The following is a 20,467-nucleotide window of genomic DNA, read 5'->3' on the forward strand; positions in this document are numbered from 1 at the left end:
ACTCCAAATCCAAGATACATTTTACTATACTTTTGGCTTAATACTTTGATACTTTGGTAGAACATTCATAGATGTATATACTATCCCCAAAGATATAGATCAAAATCCATCTATACTTCTTCATTTGATGTGACAATTATCCACCCCCACCCCCACCCCCATATTTTATAACAGAGAATCGTGTTGGGAATCTTTATCATTCTTTTAATATTGAACAGCCATCACTGGAACACATGGGAGACTACAGTCTTTATTTCTCACTTTCAGCATATGACTGGCCAGTTTTTTTTTTTCTTTTTCATACATTTTTCAGATAATATCTATCCTGTACTGGCTATATTCTCCTCGCTTCTTTATTTTTGAACCATTGATGAACCATTTCAACTCTACATTATCTTCAACTCTAAAGACCCTTATTCCCTTAGTCTATTAAAGATATTGTCCTGCCAAATCCTAGTAATGGATTATTTCTACAATTCACAACATTTGCTCTTATTCACAGGCTGCTGAATAGAGCTGGAGAAAATCATAATGCCCTGCTGATCAGACAAATAAATTACAAATTTATGTTGTTGGTCCTATTCACATGCTTATGAATCAATTTGTAGAAAAACAAAATAAAATGCCAATTGGATCATCTAAAAATTTGTATTTAAAAACTCAAATGATCCCTCACGATGGAATTGTAATTCTGATACACCTCCCTAATCATTTGGCTTTGATGGAACATCAATCACAATGGCTATTCTTAAATCTTTTATCCATTTTCAAGTCTCCATAGATATCTTTTCTACAGACTTTCTCAACTGAGGATCTGGCCTCACATAGTCCATAAAAACAATTAGTCATTCAACAAGATCTTGCTCTTGCGCCCTCATTTTCACCTCACATTACTTAGTTGTCTTCTCCCCAATATCTCCTTCTTCACCCTTATCTGACATAGAAAGGCGACTCTTCTTCTTGACAAGATAATCCTGTAAATGTCTCCACTTGATTCCATTCTATCCTATCTTCTGCAGTAGATTGACTTCTCTGTCATCTTGATTATATCACAAATCTTTATTCTCTCTCTGTCTAGTGGGGATGCTTTTCGGCTGCCTATAAATACAAATATGTATGTCTCCCGATCTTAAAAAAAAAAAAAAAAAAAACACCTCTCATTTGATCCCACCATCCCTGACAGCCATCGTACTTAACTATATTCTCCTCTTATTCATGCTAACCTTTTTGAGAAATCCATGTAATACTATTTATGCCTCTCTTTCCAGTCCTCCCTACTTCATTCTAAATCCTATGCAATCTAGCTTCTGACATCATTGTTCAACTAAATCCCACCCTCTCCAAAGTCATCAATGATCTCTTAATTATCAAATCTAATGGTCCTTTATTAAGCCTTGTCTTTCTTGGTCTCATCATAGACAGTGTTGATAGCCCACTTATCCCTGAGCATTTTGGGGTCATTACTCTTTCTTGATTATTTTCCTACATATTTATTTACTCTTTAATGTCTTTACTGTATCTTCATCTGGAAAATGGGAGCTAATTTTCTGATATCTCCCCAGGCCCTGTCTTAGACATTCTTCTATTCTCAATTTATACCTTTTCTCTTAATGATTTTTGCTAGTGCATATGGATTTAGTTATGTGAATGCATATAATTTTCAAATTCATTTATGAAGCCACAACTTCCAGGTACCAACGATCCATCAGACATAGGTCTGATAAACCATAGTTCTCATAACCATCTCAAACTCAACACCTAAAAAATAGAACTCATTGTCTTTCCTCCTAAGTCCTCCCCTTTTCTCAGTTTTCCTGTTATTGGTGAGGATATCATTCTCCCCATCATCCAGGCTCCTTACTTGTGCTCATGCCCCAAATCCTGTCTGTTCAGCCTTGTCATCTCTATCTTCACAAGATCTCTCATAAGAGTCCCCTTCTTTCAATTCACATAGTCACCACCCTAGTGAAGGCCCTTATTGCACCATGCCTAAATTAGGTCAATAATCTGTTGGATTCGGGCCTAGAAGAGATATAACTTTTCCTTTGATAATCAGGTTTAGAAAAAAAAATTACTGGGCAACTGAGTGGAAGACAAACTGGAATGGGAAAGACTTGAGGCAAAAAACAAACAAACAAACAAACAAAAAAAAAAAACAGTGCAAGTGAGAAGTCAAGATAACATTGATTCTATGAGATAATGAGTTCCATTTTGAAGGTGTTGACTTTGAGATGTTTATGGAATATAGAATTTGGAATATCTGAAGGGCAGCTGGATCCTGGCAGTTATAGCTTATTGATCACTTGGTAAAACTCTATGATCCTTCAGATTCTCTATTCTTTTATTAGAAATTCACTAACTGGTCTTCAAGACTAAGATGAAGAATGATAGTGAGAAGCCAGTGGTGCAAGTGCAAAGCCATTGAAAGTGAGAAACCACTAATGATGGGGCTGGGAATTTGTCCAACTTTTCTGGTTGGATTGTTTTTTTTTTTTTTTTGTTTTGTTTTGTTTGTTTGTTTGTTTTGGCTGAGGTAATTGGGGTTAAGTGACATGCCCAAGGTCTAGTAAATATCTGAGTCCAGATTTGAACTCAGATCTTCATGACTTCAGGGCTGGTGCTCTATCCCCTGCATCACCTAGCTGCTCCTGTCCAACTATTCTGATGCCATTCCAACTACTTGGAATCATGAAGGAAAAAGCAATCAGTAAGTTATTTTTAGTATTTTATTTCACCATCCCTCCATTCCACCATGCAAGAAAGCTAAAAACAAAAAGAAAAAGTTAAGAGATATTAAAATATGCACAGCAGTCATTTTCCTGGTACAAAGAAACTGGAAACAAAGTAGGGGCCCATCGACTGGGAAATGGTAGAATAAATTGTCATATAAATATAATGGAATATTATTTTGCAGTAAAAAATGACAAATGTGAGAAACTGATACAGCATGATAAGCAGACCAGAAGAACAGTATCTATAATAATATAAATGAAAGGATTGCTAAAAATAAAGCCGCTGGCTGAGTAATTAAAATGACTAATCTTGGGCCTAGAAAACAGATAATAAAATCTCCCTCTCTTTTCTCAGCAGAAAGGCAGCTAACTCTTAGGACTGAATGCTGAATACATTATGAGATGCTATCAGCCAGTGTCAATTATTTTTGCTTAACTATTTTTCTTTGTAAGAAGAGAATGTTCAATTCTTGAGTGAGTGAGAAGAGTATATACAGAAGTGACTGGTGCACAAACAAATGACATCAGTAAAATTTAGGATTTTTTTAAATTATTGTTGTTGTTGCTGATGATGATGATATCATGGTTGTCTTTAAGATTTTTAATACACTGGATTGGCACCTCAAAAAACAAACAAACTAAGAGAGGTAAGCTAAGCCCTATCAGCAAAAACCAATAGAATGCTCTACTCTGAAGCTTTCTAATACTTTGACCTCAAATTAAAATTATGTCAATTATGTCAACATCTCTAAGCACCCTGACCATCCTTCTGTCTTTCCTTTGAATAGCGCTTTTACCTTTTACAGAATCCTCATAGTCCTGTCCAGTATGCAGGAAAAAAAAAAAAAAAAACAGAATTACTCCCTTTTTTACAGTTAGGAACAGAAGGTGGCTAAGTGGTACAATGGATAGAGCACTCTTGGCAAGTCATTTAACATGTTTGCCTCAGTTTCCTCATCTGTAAAATGAAAATAATAATAGCACCCATCTCCCAAATTTTTTGTGATGATCAAATGAGAAGATAAATTGTTAAGTGCTTAGTCTAATTCCTAGCACAAAGCAGGCACTATATAAATGTTAGCTATTATTATTAACTGTCAGTAATCAGTTGGTATAACTACTTTGTAGGCAGCCAGTAGCAAAAGGAAGAAAACAACATTCTCTTAACTTTGAGACTAATGTGTGGCTAACATAATTCTTGGCAGGTAGTAAGTACAATATAAGTATTATTTATTATTATTATTATTATTATTATCATTTTTAGTAGTAGTAGTGCTTCTTCTTTAAAAATAAAAGGAAATGGTTATCACTTTCTGCCTAATACATTACAGATTATTATTATTATCCTAATACATTACACTTATATAGTGCTTTAAGGATGACAAAATGATATGGGTTGTTTTTTTCCTCTCACAATCTTCCAATATTACTGTTATTCTAATTCCCCACTACATGGAAGAAAAAACTCAAGTGAAGGACTTGTCCATGGTGGCAGTAAGAAGCTAAAAATGGCCTTGGCCCCAAAGCTCCCCCACCAAGTACAGCACCACACCTCTTGTCATGTAAGTCAGCCATGGAGGGAATGAAAAGAGTGCCCCCCAGTCCAGATGGAGCAGAGTGGAGGATCAGTACCTCAGAGGCTTATGGGAACACCTGCCTCTCTCCAAACTGTGAAGGCAGCCCACCATCTGGCCATGGAAACCAGTCCTCAAGGGACTGCAGTGTTTGCTTCCCGGTCGCCCGCTGGAGCCGGCCAGGCCCTTCTCGCCCTCCTCCCCTACCAGACAGACTGGCTAGAGCCAGCCGGGGGGTGGACTGGCAATGGGGTTTTGTTTTGCATTCTTGGACTCCCCTGTGTAAAAATAGTTTTGCTTTGTTCTGTTGGGTGGTTACAAATTCTTTGACTTGGCAGGCTGCCCATTCTAAAGGCAAACTCCAGACTATTTCAGGCGGCAAAAACAGACTTTTGCCAAAAGCCAACGCTAAACCTTTGGATGATGTTATTAATACCCTACTAGACCATTTTTGTGTCAGCCAGAGAAATAATCCACGGCAACATCATTTGATGTTTGTTGTCCAGAATCACAACTAGACTCCTAGCATCTGCCCTGGAGTCTTTGGCTGAGCTCAGATATGGACTCTCCCCCCCTCCAGTCTCTCATTCCATCATTCTTTAGGCTCCTTATCCTCTCTGCTCTTACATTACAATTATTTATGTAAATGTCATGCTTCCTAATGGACTGAAAGCATAGGGGAGGAAAGGAATACCACAATGCCTCATTTATCTTTGCAAGTCCTGCCTTCCGAAGCAGTCCTGACTGAACATTAGAGTTGTTTAAAAAAGTTATTTGTTAAATCGGATGAAATTGGATATCCAGAAAGAAAAAAAAGTGATTTCCTCAGAGCAGGCAGCAGATCTCTGCTTTCTCCAAAAAAGGAACCAAAACATTTTCCAAACCACATGCCCTCTGTGATAATTCCCAAGGGCTCTCCACCACCTACAGACCAAACTCCAATTATCCTAGAGTGATGATCACGTCCATCATATTTGAGTGTCAGCCAATCTTCCCTTCCCACCTTAACTGGAAAAACCTCTCTCCCACTTTGGACAAATTCTCATAGCTCCCACACTATGTCTTCCCACCTTCATATTTTTGCTCATGTTTTTCCCACTTAGAACACTGGATGGCAAAGCCATTTAAAGAGCAGCAGAGCAAGAAGACACTGCTCTTACCTTGGTCTATGACTCACCCTCCATAACTGACCTTGGAGAAGGCTAGGGAATATATACAACTACCAATAAAGACTGGCAGAGTTTCTTCAATGGCCATGTTTGTGATTCCATTGGTAGCCACTGATAGCCCTCATTATGGGGCTTGTATAATAGAAAGAGCACTGGGTGTGGTGCCAGAGGACCTGGGTTTGAATTACTAACCATGTGACCTTGGAAAAGGTACAGTCCCTCACCTGGACCTCAGTTCTCTTGTTTATAAAATCTGGAGATTGATATCTAAGCTCACTTCTACCTCCAAATGCTATGATTCCGTAACTTGGAACCTTCCTTTGACTCTTCTTTTGCCTAACTTTCTCTTCAAAGTTAACAGCACTATTACTGTGGGATCCTGGCTTGAGCAAACCACATTTAAGTGTTGTTTTTTGTTCAGGGTGCCAGATTTTTTGTTGATGTGGTTTGACCAGTGCAGCATCCCACAAGAATGGCACCATAAACCAGGAAACCTTCAGAGGAGGGCCTCCAGTCCATGCCATATGAAGAGTGAGGTGGGGAGGAGGGAGATTTTAAGCCTTGAGTAGAAAAATCTCAGGGAGAATATTGAAAAAAAAAATGAGCCTTGTTTTTCTTGATCTCAGAAGACAGAAGTAGTCTCAATGAATAAATGGGACAAAATTAGGTTTTACAAAAAAAAAAAAAAAAAACTTCCTAATAGTTACAGATTTCTCAAAGGTGAATGAGCTGCCATGTTGGTGGATTCCCTCCTTGGAAGTTTTCAAGCAAAAGCTGGATGGGTAGTTTGTAAAGAGAAGTCTCTTGCAAGTATTGGTTGAAGGTCAGGCCCAGTGGAAAGCCATTGAATTCAAAAGTCAGAAAACTTAATTTCAAATACTAGCTCTGATGTTTTACTACAGCATCTGTGTGACTTGGACAGGTCAAGATCACAGTCATGGAAAGTTGCAATGGAGACATCAGAGATAGCATTGCAAAGGATGTATGATTCACATACTAATTAATATATGTCTAATTAATATACTAACAATTTATATTTCTCAGAGCTGCCATTTTCCCCTCAAATTCTGACTTGGGGCTCAGATTTACAATGCAGCTTAAAATAAATCTATCAATTCTGACAGTTTCTACAAAAATCTATTTGTTTATCTTAAGTGAAGCAAATAAACGACTGCAAAGACTGTTCCTGTCATAGAACTTTGGATCTGAACTCCACCAAATAATCACAGCCCCCAAGATTTGAGACATGAAAACTGTTTCCACAGGACTCAAGAACACCTGTATTGTGCTGAATTTAAGGGTTTCCCATGGAAAACCACTCAACACCTAGAAATTATTTGGCTGTAATCCATCTTCCCCACCCCTTCCCATGTGACTTATGTATGTAAGCTCTGCCTTCATCCCAGCATGATAAGCTCTCTTTTTCAGAACTTCAGGTTCACAAGCCACATTCTTCACTCTGAAGTTAATTAAATTAAATCATTATTTGATTGCCATACCTGCCTCTGACCTGTTGTGTTTCATTTCTGGCCATTCCCAGAATATAATAAATTGTGTAAGTAGTACTTTTTCCTTACAAAATGGGAAAGCTGGGAAGCCATCTTTAGGGGAGCTGCCAAACCTTTGCCAAAATCTGGAAGAGGGCAATATCCTATCCTGTCTTCAGGCAGCTATAAAGATTATCTTCCAATAAATCTCTTTTTGAATACCTAAGTTTCGTGTGGAACCTTCTTTAGAGGCTGGTGAGATAGTTCAGGGAATAGAGTGCTTGACTTAGTCAGGAAATATTGAATTCAGATTCTTATTAGCTGTATGATCCTGAAAAAGTCATTTACTTCATGTCTACTTCAATTTCCTTTTCTGAAAAATCCTATCCTTCAGGATTATTGTGAGGATTAAATGAGAGACTCCACAAATCCTTCTTTTCTTCCTTCCTTTTTGTGCAGACACTGAATTGCAATATAATTGCTTATTTGGAGAGGCCTTTGCCCTTAGGTGTAGGAATTAGTACAAGTAGAAGAAACTGATCAGGTTTCCTTATTTTAAAATTCCTTGAATTTACCCAGAGAACCATCATTCCAATTACTGCAGTGAGTGATCCTAATTTCCCAAGTCATATGCCTGGATTGAGGATGGAGTGCCTTGTATCATTAAAGGTAAAAATGGCTTTCTTGATTCAAAACAGACTTGTCATCTCCATTGGCCCAAATATCAAGCGTGGGGCTGTCAGTGCCAAAGGTGTGATGATTATGTCTCCTTTCCTCAGGAGCTGAAGGGCAGGCAGGGGTTCTCCCAAGAGACCAGCACATGAACTGCCTAGATTGGAAATAAGCCTTCACAACACAAGGATTCATCTGACGTACTTCTGTCTTCCCTCTCTCAGTCTCTTTTCTTGTCAATAGCTCCTTGTTAGAGAAAGAAGCTAGACACAGCTTCTGCTGTCCATCTGTCTGTCCCTGTGACTCTCCATCTCTCTCCTTCACTCCTTAACACCCCTCCACTTATTTCTCTCTTCCTCTTTCCCTCTCTGCTCCCACTTCCCACTCCAAGCACATGCCCTCCTGCTTCTTTTAGGATTATTTGGAAAGTAGCAATGCCAGCTGTTAAGGCAGACGCAAATAGGCCAAGAGAAGCCATTAAATCCATCCTATTTACAGGCTTCCTTGTGTGTCTTGTATCTTTAAGGTTATTATAAATAATTATTATTCTCAATTTCAATAAATCATTTTGATAGATTTGCTTGTTTGTTACTAAGCTCCAAAATTTCCCCCCAGAGTCTCTTGTTCTTACTGGATATAAAGTAGCCCATCCTCTTTCTGTCTCTGTCTCCTCTGCATCTCTCTCTGTATCTTTATATCTCTCTATTTTTGTCTATATTTGTCTCTTTCTTTGTCTAGGTTTAATGGACACAACAGAAGCAAGAGAGGACAGAGGGATGGGGAACTGCTTGTTACCATTGAGAGAGAATGACTATATAGTCCACACAGCTTGGAGATAGGGAGGAAAGAGGGAAAGGTGCAACTTAATACAAAGAGTTCTAAACTAATAGCTTCATATGTGACCAGTTTCAGCTCTAACAAAGGAGAGAGCAATCTAAGTTTTTTTTATTGCTCCAGGGTAGCTTTGCTGGGCATTTGACAAGAGAAGGTTGCTAAGGTTATCCCTGTGCTGCTAGCGTCGGGATGTGGCTTTGAGTGGCCAGAGCAGAGGACCACGGATTGTTGGAAATGAAGTCTGTAAGGAACAGAGTGTAGATTCAGAATAGACCTTAAATATCATCCAGTCCAATTCCTTCATTTTACAGATGAGAAACTGGGGCTCAGAAAGTTGGAACAACCTAACAACGTCAGAAATAGAGTAAGAATTCAAAGAGCTCTTGAAATTCAAATCTACTCTGTTATGTTACATATCACACTACAGTGGATACAATAGGTACAAGATAAATGCTTGTTGATTGATACATGACAGAAACAGAAATTTCACAGTATATTGGAAAGTCTGGAGTTTCCCCATCTTCATGTTATTTTTTATTTTGATTTTTTTCCTCCTCAGGACTCTGCTTTTCCTGAGTTTTCATATCACAGTGTTTTACTTTCTCCTGAGTAGGATTCTCCCCCTATATGAGGGCATCCCAATGCTCTGAACTGGGTGCTTTTTCGCTATATATACTTTCACAATAGGTGACCACATCAGCTCAAATCCCATCTCTATCCAGATGATTCTTATACCTCTATACTTAGTCCCAGACTCTCTGCTGAGTTCTAAAGACTTTATCACTGACCTTCAGCAAAACTCCATCCAGATATCCCTAGAAATTCTAAACTTCATTATGTACATGACAGAATTCATTGGGTCCTCTGCCAAAATCTTGACTCCTCTTAACATCATCACCCGCCCCAATCAAAGAAGTCAGGGAATATCCCATGACAGCTGTCTCTCCCAACCCTGAAAGGCAGCAAAAGCAGGCAGACAAGGTGGATGTCAGGTCACTGGTTCCAGAAGGAGGTTAAGGATGATGGTCAACCCAAACAAGAAAGCGAGACAGGAACACAGGTTTAAAGCTCTAAGAGGCCATTTGGTTCAATCTGCTAATTTTTGTGAAGGGTTTGTTTTTTTTATTTTTTTTTATCTTTATGAACTTGAACAATATCTATGAACATGAATAATAATAAAAATAGATATTATATTGTTATAGCACTTATATAGAACTTTAAGTTTTACAAAGCATTTTACATATATCTCATTTGATCCTTACAACAGTTCTGAGAAATAGATTCTCTTATTATACTTTCATCCCCCATTTTACAAAAGAAGAAATTGTGGTAGACAGAGATTAAATTGCTTGCCCAGGATTACACACCTAGTACATATCTAAGGCCAGATTTAAAATCAGGTCTTTCTGACTTCAGTTATAACTACTTGGTTGTTATTGATTGTTGTCCTTCATTCTCAAAGAGGACCAAAATGACATCACTATGTTAGAGCTGAGTTATAGTGTGTCCAGCTGTGGCTGACCAGACCAATATGAGCTCAGAGTGCTCTGCCACAAGTCCATATGAACTTTAAGGATAGCTTCTCTAACTTTGAGCTCATATTTCTCTGGATTAATTCCATTCTGCTTTGCTCATAAAGTACAGCATCTTTTCTGATGAGGGAACACCATGGCAGCCAATCCTGTGCCAATGTTTCCCATGCCATACAATCAATTCTAAAAATTTTAAGAGTCCTTCAGAGTGTCTTTATATCACTTTTTCTGACCACCTTGTGAGCATTTGTCCTATGTGAGATCTTCATAAAATAGTCTTTTGGGCAAGTATACATTTGGCATTCAAACTACTTACTGTACAGAGGAAAACAGAAAATGTACCCTATGAAATCCGTAAACTTCAGGTTATATCATTTAGTTCCAAGTATATTTTGAATTTAATTTGATAGTATAAACTTGATTTTTCCCCTTCTGAATTTTCTTCTGCTCTTCTGTAATCATTTTATGATAATGATTTTGTTTATAATTTTTATAATTCATTAATATTCTTTTTATTTTTCCTTTTTATTGTTCCTCTCAGTGTCACTCATATTCCCTATTTTCCCCCACTCCTGCCCAAAAAAAAGATGAACTATAACGCCTCCCTTAAATTTAAAAAAAAAAAAAAAAACCATGGTCACACAAGGCAAATCATCACATTGGCTGTTTCTAAAAATATACATATGATTCTTTCCCTCTAGTCTAGCGCCTCTCTGCTAAAAGGTGGAAAGCATGGTTTATCACTATCTTTTGGGAGTGATGAGTGACATTATCATTCTTAAATCTTTCATACTTCCAATGCCTCATTTTACATATGAGAAATTGAGCCCCAATAAGATGAGTTAAGTGGTTACTATCTTAAACAAATGCTAAATTGCCAAATTGTGATTTGAAAGCAGGACCTCTAGTTTCACATCCAATGATCTTTCTCTTGTGCCACATTGTTGCTGCTGCTAATGGAGAAAGTACTGAATCCATGGACAGCATCTAGGAGAATGGGTTATTCCACTGGCTTCAACCCTTCAATCTCTTTAGTTCCTTCTTCCTATATTTTCCATTAATTTCTATTAATCTTCCATCCCTTGTGGTTTCTATGGCAACCTTTTCTTGCTTTGCTATCTTGATCTTTGATACTGAAGCTTTTGAAGCCATTTTGAAAATCTTTCCAATTTGCATGTGCTTTGCATATTTGGAACCTAGTGACTTTAAGAAATGTTGAGTTTTGTTGATTTTCCCTTTAGGAATTACCTAAGGCTTATTATGAACTATTCTCATGATAATGGTTATCAATCAGAATCTAGTTGATTTCCTTTCATTGATGATTTTAAGTGACAAACTCCTTTTAAACATATCATAGAGCTATCTTGTATATTTTGCCCTTTTTTCTTCCCCCATCCTATCCTAGAGAAACATACCATTAAACACAAATGTGCATATGTGTAATCATTCTTTCACAAGTCCTTCCTGTTTAATTTCAGTATTTATAAGCATCAAAATGATTTATTCACTCAAAATTCTTCTTAAAACAATATTGTTGTTACTACTAACAACATTCTCCTGTTCACTAGTTATGATTATTATTAATGTGCTCATTCAGCAGAAGAATGGAGAAAATAGTCTTCGGAGCAGAAGTTAGGGCCAAGAAGGAGGAAGCCCTGCCCATGCTAGACAAGTGGTTTAGGAAACAAGACAATAACTTTGTTGCTCTTACTGTTTTTACATCTGAAACGAGTGGCTAAATTTTCTGCTACCCAGGCTGGAAAGGAAATAATGTCCCCTGAAATATTGATGCTTGGAGCAAACTCTTTCTCACCCCACCCTAGTTCTTCCCTGCCTTGAACCCTTTCTCTTGAACCTGACACTTATCTATTTCTTTTTATATGTACTGAACTCGTAAATTCTGAAACTAGTCATGTTTATTTGGAACTTATCATTTGTCTTTTCAGACTATGTTGAACTTTTGAATATGGAATGCATCTCACTCATTTGGAAACTCCCAGTTTCTTCCTGTAAAATCCTGAGTTCTTCCTTTGGGCTTATCATAATTGCTTTAAAATCAAGCTGGAACAGAAAGGATGCACATTCAAAATGATAGAATTGAGAGTTCATTTGTTGTGCCACATTCTGTTTTATTATCCTGACTCAGTTTCCCTAGTTATCCCGACTCAGTTTCCCTAAGTTGTCCTGCCTCGATTTCCCTAATTGTTCTTCCTCAGTTTATAATTGTTCTGCTCAATCCTTCAAAACCACCCTTCCTTTTTAATCATCAAAATATTTGATAAGGATAAAAGATCTTATATTTTAGAATATCAGAATGGCTCTCTCCATCTCAAGCTATCAGAATATCAGATAGCATCTTATCAAGATGCCTCTCCCTATCTCTGGGGTGCCTCCCCCATTATGTCATCCCCATCCCTGGTGGCTCACCCCACCCTGTCAGAGTCCTGTTCCCACTCTCAGCACTCTGACTCCACTCCTACCTCGGTCTACCCTGTGTCTGAGCCACATGTATATATGTCATTGAGAACTCACAGTGTTTGCTGGATTCTTGGAGATGATAGTCTTATTCAGCCCTGCGACCAAACCATGGATCCATTTGGTCCCAGTAAATCTCTCCCTTTCAAATAAATTATTAAATACCTTCTAATCTCTATCTTGCCTCAGTTTCTTCAGCATTACACTTTTCTTCCCTGTAATGGAGGCTCTTCTTCTCCCATCTCTCAATAAACCTCCACAATTCCCATAACTCACAGTATTATCCAGGATGAGGTTGGGGGTGGGGAAAGGGATTTGCTTCTCCCCATTGCTCATTGCTACTGCCCTATCTTCTAGCTACTGCCTCTACTCCTGATTTTTTCATAATCTTTCCTATTTTGTGGTGTTTTCTACTTCTGCTTTCTTCAATTCTCCTTTGAGTTCTTAAGCTCTCTTTCTACAAATATTCTTTGGCCTCCTGTTTCCCAAGATGGATTATCACATTAGAGTTCCAAAGCTCCAACTTTCATAGCTATTTACTCTGAGACCAATTGTCCTACCAGGAAAACAAAGGGTCTCTTGAAGTATTGTTAGAACTACTTTTTAGTAGCTTGATTTTCAATTTTAACTTTCTGAGTTAAGAGTTAAAGTCTCATGCATTTATTCTCTTCCTAATTCCTAGAGGGGGTACTTCCCACTCACTTAACATCTCCCACTAAGACCTGAAGGGCTCCTGGGCTCATTCTCCTTGCCAGTTTTCTATTCCTCAATTCTATCATCTCTGTTTACTGATCAGACAGGGACAACTGTTGAAGACAACTCAAGAACCTCTGACAGCTTTAGAGAACAAATAAGAAACTCCAATGGTTAATTGGGAAGTTGTCCAATTAAAGCAGTTCCAGCAGCTTTCCACCTTCTCTTTCCACGCACTAAATAGAAAACTGCATCTCTAACTTAAGAAAATGTCTTTCTCTATGCTGGAGAATTTTTTGACCAGTGGGGGATCCAAGAACTGTGGGCAAAAGCTAGAAGGCCATATTGACAGTAAGAAAATGTATTAGGATGCTAAAGAAACAACAGCTTCAATTTCCCAGGGGACAGGTTTAGTTTCATAACTTTGCAGACCCACTTAAAGTACAAAGCCAGCCAGCAGCAAATGTAGCAATGTAGGATAGACAAGTAACACTTTTCACAGGAGAAAGAGGAGCAGAGAAAGGGAGAGTCATTCAAGAGACAAAAGGTAATCTTCTGAGAGAAAATTCACCTGCAGCTATCAGGATTTGCTAAGAAAATGAGAAGACAGGTCCTATTTGAGAAGGGACATATGGGTAAGTGATGGAATACTTTTAGATTGAGGTAACCACTTAGACAAGGTTGTAGATGTCTCTTATCTAAGGAGAATAGCTGTTACAGCAGTAGATAAGACCACTTTACGTTATTAAATTTTATCCCTCCTTGATGGGTAAAAAGAGGATAGCCATTGTGAATTTGTCACATTTATTTCAAAGTACGAATTGCTACCCCAAATTCATCATCCTTCCTTTCCACTATTAGGGCTTGAGGGTAGATTTCTACATTGCTATTGTCCATCAAAAGGTGCTGAAGTGATTATAGTGCTTACTTTTTTCTACATGTCCAGAATCATCACATGAGAAAATTGACCATCTGGTAACCATAAAACATTCAAAAACTTTCAGAGCTAACAAGCAACTTAGCAATGTACTTCTAGACCAGCTCCTTAATTTTAATGGGAAGAAAACGGAGGCAAGAAAATGGAAATTAGTTATTTCCCAAAAGGTAGGGTGGGGTTGTAGCTAGAACCCTGAGTTTGGAGTCAGAAAGAGCTGAAGTTCAAATCTCACTCACTTCTGATGCTTTCTAACTGTGTGAACTTGGACCAGTCACTTAACCAGAACCTAGCTACAATTTCTCATTTTACAAACTGGAGATTACAATAGCTGAAGTTGCTACTTCTGAATATTAGCTAGAGACTCAAATGAAATCATGGATGCAAAGCAGGTTTAAACTCTAAAGCTTAAAGTACAAAGTATCTCATAGATGTCAGTAATTATGATTAAAAATATAATTTCCCTAGATATAAAAACACACACTAAAAAAAGTCCACAAAAGTAAAAAAGATTGTCAATAAAATTTTGAATTTTTACAATATACACCTTTTTGAGTATGTATTTTTTTTTAAAAAAGTTGGTGGTGTCGTTATTTTTATTATATCACCAAAATTTTCACTAGTTTCCTTCCTTCTCCCTCTCAGAGAACCATTCATATAAGAAATAATATAAAATTAGCTTTTAAATTCAATATGATAGTACTAATACTGCTCAACTTAACTGTATCACCTTCTGAACTTCCTTCTTTTTCATTTACATATGTTTAATGATTCATTGGTGCTTTTATATTTCTTTTCTTTTCTTTTTTTTATTAATACTGAAGAAGGGACCCGGAAACTCTCTAAAACTCCTTGAAGGAGAAAATTTCTGTCAACTCTGCCTCAGTGAGAGACCACCCCAGGGAAACAGATAAAGTGGTTTATCTAGGTGGGGCTAGTTCAGTCCTGAATTCCAACCCTATTGAATTAAAGAGACTCATTCAATTCTATTCAAATTTCAGCCCAAGCTGAAAGCCAGCTTGTAGATAAAAAGATCCAACTTGAAACAACTCCTTGTAGAGGTCCTAAGAAGCCAAGGAATCTCTCTTCCTGGCACAGCAAGCCTCTGCCCACTGGAATAAGATTCTTTTCCAGTGCTACCCTCTCTTTATCCTCACCTATTTCCCTAAGGAGACTTTATGCCTCTCTGTTAGGATTTCTCTACTAGAAACTTGACTTCCCAATGCCTATAATAAACCTCTTTTATCAATCTAGCCTTTTTGAGTCTGTAAATTCCTTTACAGAGAATCTGCACCGCCAGAAGCAGGTTTGCCAAAACTCCCCATCCTTGCACTGAATCCCAAGGGGGTGTAGGGGAGCCAAACCTCTTCATTTGGTTCCCTGAAACCCGAACCTGCCACTAGATTTTATCATTTAACTCCCTGACCACCAGGAACCTTAACCCCATTTTGGTACCCTAAATCTAGACCTCATCATTTGGTTCCCTGACAAAAAGGAACCCCAAAACCTAAACCTCATGAGTATCACTAATACTATCTACTCCCTCCAAATCTCTCCCATCAAAAAAAAAAGAAAGAAAGAAAGAAATGCAAACTTTCCCTTGTGACAAGCAGAATCTAGCTAAAACAAATGGCTGTTTAAAAATAGGTGTCTTATTCTTTACTTCTAGTCTATCAAACTCTCTGCCAAGATCATAGTTCCTAAATCTTCTACAATTACAATCCCTTCATGGGGATGTGTGATCCTGGGCAAGACACTTAACCTATGTCTGCCTCAGTATCCTTATCTATAAAATGGAAATAATTATAGCATCTACCTCCCAGAATTTTTATGAGGATCAAATGAGAAAAATTTATGAAGCACTAAGTTTAGTATCTTATACGTGGTCAGTGTTTAATAAATGCTTATCCCTTTCATGTCACATTTAGGAACTAAGAATCACCTAATCATTGAGGAGATATGAATTGTGCAGGGTTAGTTAGTAAGTTAGTTAGCAAGTTTAAGTAGTTACTAACTTCCTGGTAGTTAGTTAGTAAGGCTCAGAGTTGGGAATTTGAACTGGGGTTCCTTCACTTCAAATGCAGCAATGTGTCCACTGTACCACATGGATGTTTCTGAGGTGGAGGAGCAGTAGTACCAGTCACTTCATTTCTTCCAGGTTCTCAGCCCTGTCAATAACCCGTCATTATCTAATATGTCCATATTGAGATTCTTAATTGTAAAACACTTAGCTCATCATCTCGCATGTAATAAGCTCTATTTGTTATTGTTGTTCACTTATTTCATTTATGTCCAATTCTTCATGAGCCCTTATGGGTTTTTCTTGGCAAAGATACTGGAGTGGTCACTTTTTTTTCCAGTTTGATTTGATTTTTCTTGTGCAGCAAAATAATTGTATAAATATGCTTGCATATGTTGGATTTAACATATATTTCTACCATGTTGAACATATATTGGACTACTTGCCATCTAGGGGAGGAGGTAGGAGAAGGGGGAAAATCAGAACACAAGCTTTTGCAAGGGTTAATATCGAAGAATTACCCATGCATGTTTTGAAAAATAAAAAGCTTTGATTAAAAAAATTTTTTAATAAAATATGTGTAGGTTAAAAAAAAGGTATTTGAGTGGTTGGACATTTTATTCTCCACTTCATTTTGCAAATGAGGAAACTGAAGCAAATCAGGTTAGGATCATACAGATCATACAGACAGTAGTATCTGGGACCAGGTTTGAATTCAGGAATAGGATTCTTCCAGACTCAAAACCCAGAGCTCTTACCACTTTATTCACTATTGCTATCCAGTTAGCTCTGAATAAATATTATTTACTACTATTACTACTACTACTGGAAACTGTATTTATCAAGGAGAGGGCAGGGTATTCTAAGATCTAAGCTAATGCAATCCAGTGCAACTAAAATTCACTGAGTTACTGATGGATCATAAAGTAAAATAAAAACAGCTTGACTAATAATAGGAAATTAGCAGAACACAATGTTTAAAGTTTAAAAGGATAGGATGCTTCTATCAGCTTCCATAAGTCCTAGGACAGAGATCAAACCAGCTCAATAAAGCAATTCTCACTGACAAAAAGAGTTCTGAAAAAATGGGAATGTGTGATCCTGGGCAAGATACTTAATCTCTGTCTGCCTCAATTTTTTTATCTATAAAATGGGGATAATTATAGTATCTACCTCTCAAGAGTTCTGTGAGGATCAAATCTGAAAAATTTATAAAGCACTAAGTTTAGTATCTTACACATGGTGTAACCTTTACAAACAATTGCATGCTGGTTAGGCCCATTATACTTTAGGGCCAGGGGTCCTCAAACTTTTTAAATAAGGGGCCAGTTCACTGTCCCTCAGACTGTTGGAGGACCAGACTATAGTAAAAACAAAAACTTTGTTTTGTGGGCCTTTAAATAAAGAAACTTCATAGCCCTGGGTGAGGGGAATAATCGTCCTCAGCTGCCGCATCTGGCCCGGGGCCATAATTTGAGGACCCCTGCTTAGACCATCAGGAAGCCAAAAGGCTCCCAGTTACTTAATAAAGCAACCCTATATGTCCTAACATGCAGGGCTCTTGGAATGAGAGGGAGGATGGATCTAAGGTAAACTGCCATTTTAGAATCTTTCTTCGGGACTGATAACAGATGGAATGGAAGAGGTAGAGTCACAGACAGAATAATTAATGCTAAAACTTCAACTTTTTTGTTAATTCATCCCTTTTGTTCTTATATTTGTTTTGTCTCCTCCATTAGAATAAAAGCTCCTTCACTTACATGAACTGATGCTAAGTGAAATGAACAGAACTAGGAGATCATTGTCCATGGCAACAACAATATCATACCATAATCAATCCTGATGGACAAGGCTCTTTCCAACAATGAGATGACCCAGGCCAGTTCCAATGATCTTGCGATGAAGAGAGCCAGAGAGAGTACTGCAGGAACTGAGGGTGGAACACAACATAACATTCTCACTTTTCTATTATTATTCACTTGCATTTTATTTTCTTATTCAATTACTTTCTTTTTTTGATCTGATTTTTTCTTGTGCAGCAAGAGAATTATATAAATATGTTTATACACATTGGATTTAACATATATTTTAATATGTTTAACATATATTGGATTGCCTACCATTTAGGAAAGGAGGTGGGGGGAAGGAGGAGAAAATCTGAAACACATGGCTATGCAATGATCAGTGTTGTCAAATTGCCCATGAATATGTTTTGAAAATAAAAAGCTTAAAAAAAAAAAGGATAAAAGCTCCTTGAGGGTGGCAAGGATTATATTTTTACATTTCTTTGTATCCCTAGAACTTAACATAACCAAGATCCTTAATAAATGTTTGTTGACTGGTTGTCTGACTTTATTCTCTAATTTCCAAATATATCCCTCTACGTCCTCTCCCTTATACAAAGAACCACCAAAAAAAAGTATAAAAAGGAGATATGTCTAAAGCCATTTATTGAAGTCTAAAATTACATGAAGACTTTCAGTATACCCTATATAACTTCTTCTCCCATAGTATTGTTGCCTAAAGACAAGTATTCTAAGAAACAAATCCCTGAGGGAAAATCAAAAGACTGTATTTCCTAACATCACACCTAACATTTGAGTGTTGTTCAAGTATGTCTGCCTCTTCGAGAGTTTTCCTGGTTTGTCATTTCCTTCTCCCCGATTTTACAGATGAGGAAACTGAGACAAACAGGTTTAAATGACTTATCCAGAGTCACACAGCTTTAGTGTCGGAAGTTTGAACTCAGGTTTTCCAGACCACACCACATGGCTGCCCTTGACATCTGAGTACTCCAATGCAAATTGGAACATAGAATTTAGAGCAAGAAGGGACATTAGACATTTTCTAATGAAACCCACTCATTTTACAGAGTAGTAAACTGAGGCACAAAGCCTGTATGTGACACACAGCCAGCACATGGATTGAAACCCATTGCTCTAGCCTCTATAAGCCTCAAAAGAGAGTTCCTCTGGGGGATGGTGTGAGTGAAGAATGAACTAAAAGGATATTGCAAACTATAAAAGATTTATACCAGGTTTGCTACTCATTTTCCAGATAAAAACAAATGACTCGCAGAAGTTGTTTCCACCACTAGGTGACGCCACGGATTTGTAAAATAATCTCTCATTCGTTTCAATCAGCTCCCTCTGTACCAGAATCCTCTCAATTCAATAAGATGCTACTGGTGTTAGGATGCCAAGGGTCTTATGCTTCAGTCCCTCCTCCCCAGACTGTCCTGCCAACCTCCGTTGCTATCCACCATCAAATTAGCTAGGGAAAAAACAAAACATCTGCAAACTGGAAAATCTAGCCATGGTTCTGTCAATATCTAGCTAGCTATTAGCTATAGGAACCAAGTTACTTCCTTTCCCTGCACTTCATTTGCTCCTCTTCAAAATGAGAGGGTATGGCTAGAAGGTACCTCCTTGCTAGATTTTTAAAATTTTTCTATTCCATATGAATTTGTGATAATCTGCTGTCTATTAGTTCAGCTTATAATCCTTGTTACTATTGATTGCCTGTGGCCCTTCCTTCCCAGACCACCCCTCTCCTCTATGTTTCCCCCACCCCATGAGGATGGAAAGTCTTTGAAAGTAGAGATTGTGCAGAGATAAAACTGTGGAGTCTGAAAATGGATCAAAAAATTGTATTTTCACCTTTTTTTTCTCATTTTTTCCACCTGATTTTTCTCTCTCTTTTTTTTTTATTGAAGCCTTTTATTTTCAAAACATATGCACGGATAAGTTTTCAACATTAACCCTTGCAAAACCTTGTATTCCATTTTTCCCCTTTCCCCCATCCCCTCCCCTAGATGGCAAATAATCCAGTATATGTTAAACATAGTAAAAATATATGTTAAATCCAATATATGCATACATATTTATACAATTATCTTGCTGCACAAGAAAAATCAGATCAAAAGGGAAAAAATGAGAAAGAAAATAAAATGCAAGCAAAAAACAACAAAACGAGTGAAAATGCTTTGTTGTGATCCACATTCAGTTCCCACAGTCTTCTCTCGGGTGTAGATGGCTCTCTTCCTCACAAGATCACTGGATCTGGCTTGAATCGTCTCATTGTTGAAGAGAGCCACATCCATCAGAATTGATCATCATGTAATCTTCTTGTTACCATGTATAATGATCTCCTGGTTCTGCTCATTTAATTTAGCATCAGTTCATGTGAGGCTCTTCAGACCTTTCTAAAATAAGCCTGAGAATTTCTTATAGAACAAAAATATTCCATAACATTCATATACTATTACTTATTTAGCCATTCTCTAATTGATGGGCAGCCAGTCAGCTTCCAGTTTCTTGCCACTACAAACAGGGCTGCCACAAAC

The 20,467-nt window shown here is 37.6% G+C and overlaps 1 long non-coding RNA gene across 1 annotated transcript in view; it reads right to left on the reverse strand.

The window, feature by feature from the left end:
* The window catches only part of LOC127551572 (uncharacterized), a 110,137-nt gene that overhangs the window by 37,513 nt on the left and 52,157 nt on the right, over nt 1–20,467 (reverse strand). The gene's annotated exons all lie outside the window — the stretch shown is intronic.

The sequence above is a fragment of the Antechinus flavipes genome, chromosome 1 (assembly GCF_016432865.1).
Source record: "Antechinus flavipes isolate AdamAnt ecotype Samford, QLD, Australia chromosome 1, AdamAnt_v2, whole genome shotgun sequence".
Classification (NCBI taxonomy): Eukaryota; Metazoa; Chordata; class Mammalia; order Dasyuromorphia; family Dasyuridae; genus Antechinus; species Antechinus flavipes.